Genomic DNA, 4,076 nt, shown 5'->3' with positions numbered 1-4,076 from the left:
CTTCCCAGGTGAGGCGATGCCTCGCCCTGCTTCAGCTCTCGCTGATCGGGCTGCAGCAGCTGACCAGCACCGATTGTCCGGCACTCCCTAGTGAGATGACCCCAGTACCTCAGTTGAAAATGCAGAAATCACCGGTCTTCTGTGTCGCTCGCGCTGGGAGTTGGAGACTGGAGCTGTTCCTATTCAGCCATCTTGCTCCGCCCCCCAAGAATTGTTTTCTTTATTAGCTGAGATAATGAATGCAAACAGGTTAACTGTACCCGGCACACAGTAAGTGCTCAACAGCATTCATTCTCTTCCAACATTACTTCTCAGAAATTGGAGAAATGGAGATAAATAAGACACTGTACAATGCAATGCGTGGGAAATCAAAGATAAAGATAAATGATATCAAAGTTTGTGAAACAATATGAAACAGGAGTTTACAAGGTGAATCGTGTCTCAACATTAGATAAGTGACACAGTGGATAAGCATTATGACTTCCTCAGAGGGAGGTTGTCTTAGGTGAGATTCTCAGCAGCAGATTCTGAGATGAGAATTTATGTGCAAATGAGTAAGAAAATGCTCCCAGTAGAAACTGGTCAAGGAGTGGAGAAACTAGGGCAGGACAGGGGAAAAAGCAAAACAGAATGTGAATTTCAGGGAAGTCGAAGCTCTGGCCTAATCCTGCAGAAAATATGTGGAATATAAAGTGTATGTCTCTGAGTTTGCTTCAACTTGCAGCAAGGAGCTTTTGTGTAAAACCCTCAGTCAATAATTGGCTAGGGCTGCCACAGGAGGGCTGCACTCCTGGGTCTCTCTGTGATTCTCCAGACAAAATCTCAAGCATCAGCCATTAAAAATGACCCAAAAGCTGGTGAGGAGATGTAGGTTCCAAGACGGTATTTTTCAAAAATGGCCACAGCAATATTTCCCATCCTATAAGCTCATCAAGGACCTTGTTTCTCTCCCATGGGGGGGTGTACCCTGTTGACTCGAGGTCTTCATAACTTTCTTGATGAATAGAAAACAGCAGAAGAAATGCTATTTAACGTATGAGGCTGAGTCATGAAGGGTGATCACTCTCTCCCTTGGAACATTTGCACTTAGAACCCAACCATAATGCTTTAAAGAACCTCGGGTCACATGGAGAGTCCCATGTAGGCAGAAACCAAGGATCCCAGCCCTCTGCCCTGGCTATGCTCTCACTGACAGCTGGTACTAGTTTGCTGACCATGTGAGTGAGCCCTCTTGGAAATGTATTTTCCAGTTGAGCTGTCTTACCTAAGGCTGCATGGAACCAAGATGAGCCTTCCTTGCTGAATCTTGCCCAAGATACAGGATCATGAGCAAAATAAATAATTAAATAACTTAGTATTAAGCAGCTAAGCTTTTGGGATGATTTCAGCCGTAACTAGAACAGGGTACAAGGAAATGGTAAAAGGAATCTGAGAATCTGGGTAGAACTCTAGCAGTGTGGTAGTTGCTGTTGTGTATATGTTTGGATTCTCTTTGCCATTGGTGCATCCATCTCCCAGTTCCTGTGAATATTGGCTTCTAACAGCTCACTGTAGCCCTCCTTAGAGAATTTATCCAGGCTTAATGGGAGCCATCACAACTGGGAGGGTGTTCCTTTCCCTGGGAAGTCTACAGCCAATGACTGACAGGGATACTAAAAGGCCCATCCCTGTCTCAAGGTGGAATCAGCTCCATGGTGCAGTTTGTGCTCCAAATTTAATCGTCTCTCTTTATCTTTGCTTAAGATTCCACTCCCCTTCTCTACGCCACTTTCTTCATCCGTCTTCTCCTGAGAATACCATATTAATAAATCACTTGCACAAGAACTCCCTCCACCCAACTCAGGCTTTGCTCCTAGGAAACTTGACCTAAAACAGTGTTTTTGTTTTTTTGTTTTTTTTTTTAATAAAAAGCATCGCAATAGGATTCGCATATATAAAAACTGTGCATTTCATAAAATACTTGTCACTGACTGGGGCATAATAAGTGATGGAGATGATGAGGATGATGATGATACTGTTTATGCTGCAGTTATATTGTAAGATATTTTAGCAGAAATTTTTTTCAGTGTGTAGCTAAAATACTCTGTAGGAGGAAGGATATAGAATAAGGACGTTTTCATAGCTGGTAAAGGAACGTGGTCTTTGTGTCTCAAGGCTGGGCTAGGCAACACTGTATTTAGAAACTTCTGGTTCAGCACCACCACATGTGGACAGCACCCTATGCACCCCTGTGACTTCACACACAAAGTTCTGTCCAATCCAGCACTGCAACATGTGAAAGCAGATGCCACAATTAAAGGACATTCTTTCTAGTAAGTCTTGGTTGTAAGGTCTTATGCTATTTTTCACATATCAAGACCCTCTCCCTTGACACTATCAGGATATTAGAAAAATCCCAGGGTCTGCCAGGGGATTACTCTGTTTATTAAATTTAGCTTCACAAACAGAGATGCTCTGCACTTTGTATCACCCTTGAGAACTTGAGCATTAAGGCATTCTATTGGCTTGAAACCCAGCAATTTCACAAGACAATAAAGCAATGTATGCTCTTTTCAATTTTTTTCCTGGGTACTTTATTTGCTAGGGGAAGTAAAACGTAGTGCAGTGATACACCATTATGTGATATAGAAGCTCTCCACTGAAATTAAATCTCACCATTACCAGGGTGAATATCCAAATCTGTAGTGTTAGCATTTTTACTTTGTGCATGCCAGTGGCTGAGACTTGATGATAGTTCACTCCATGAGTGTTTTGGTATCCCTTTTTCTAGTCTGGGACTTTGCAAATAAGGTGAGTGTGCAGCTGAATATTCAGAGAAGTATAGAATGCAGAACTGGAGGAAACCTCAGAGATCATCCTGCTTATATATTTTCTTTTTAAATACCAAGAGAACAATGCTCTGAGAAGCAAAAATGTGTTGCCTGCAGTCAGAGAGCTGGTTAGTGAACATTAATAACCCAGGTCCTCTGACTCAAAGTCTCATGATCTTTCTGTAGATCATATAGTCTTCTGCCTCTCCTATCCTTCATGGGTAAATAGCTGCAATATGGAGGTTGTTCTAATTCATATATTATGTTTGGTTACTCTTGAAATTGGGCAAACCATACCTTGTTCCAAGTAAGAGCAAACTGGTTGGCTGAACATGTCTGAAGGGAGATGTATTAATCTGTTCTCATGCTGCTGATAAAGACATACCCAAACGTGGACAATTTAAAAAAGAAAGAGGTTTAATGGACTCACAGTTCCATGCAGTGGGGGAGGCCTCACAATCACAGTGGAAGGTGAAAGGCGCATCTCACCTGGCGGCAGACAAGAGAAGACAACTTGTGTAGGGCAACTCCCTTTTATAAAACCATCAGATCTCATGAGACTTATTCACTGTCACAAGAACAGTATAGGAAAGACCCACCTCCATGATTCAATTACCCCCTACTGGGTGCCTCCCATGACAAGTGGGAATTGTGGGAACTACAGTTCAAGATGATATTTGAATGGGGACATAGCTAAACCATATTAGGAGGTGAGATGTTTGAACACTGTAGAAAGATTTTCCCCAACTACAGTAATATGTTCTTCCTTCATTGCCATCACTATTCAATGCCAGACATGAAAGCTGTGGAGGAGTTGCTGAAGTTGACATTCTAAGACGTTGTAATAATACCATTGTAAAACATGGTGGTGCACGAATTCCTTGTACTTGCAGAGCAAAACTTCCAAGAAAATCAAGGGTTTCAAGAGTCTGCCCTTTTAGAACTGAGGCATGTCATAATAGACTTGGTAGGTCAATAGTTAATACTCAGGGTGAACTTGTAAACTGATAGTAGTGTCCCTTAATTTGTGTTAGGGATGCATAATAACAGTGATTTAGCCTATAGACTTTGGAGTGTGATACCTGGGGTTTGAATTCTGGCATGCCACATACTTGCTCTTGGGCAAGTCGTTTAATCTTTCCTCAGTTTCACATATATATATAATATATAAATTATATATAAATAATAAATATACTTAATATATAAATAATATAGATTTTATATAACAAATATATATTTATAATATATAATATGTATATATTATAC

This window comes from Rhinopithecus bieti, unplaced genomic scaffold, assembly GCF_001698545.2.
Source record: "Rhinopithecus bieti isolate Rb0 unplaced genomic scaffold, ASM169854v2 scaffold_8226, whole genome shotgun sequence".
Taxonomy (NCBI): Eukaryota; Metazoa; Chordata; class Mammalia; order Primates; family Cercopithecidae; genus Rhinopithecus; species Rhinopithecus bieti.
The sequence above is the reverse complement of the archived record's forward strand: the minus strand, read 5'-3'. Positions refer to the sequence as shown.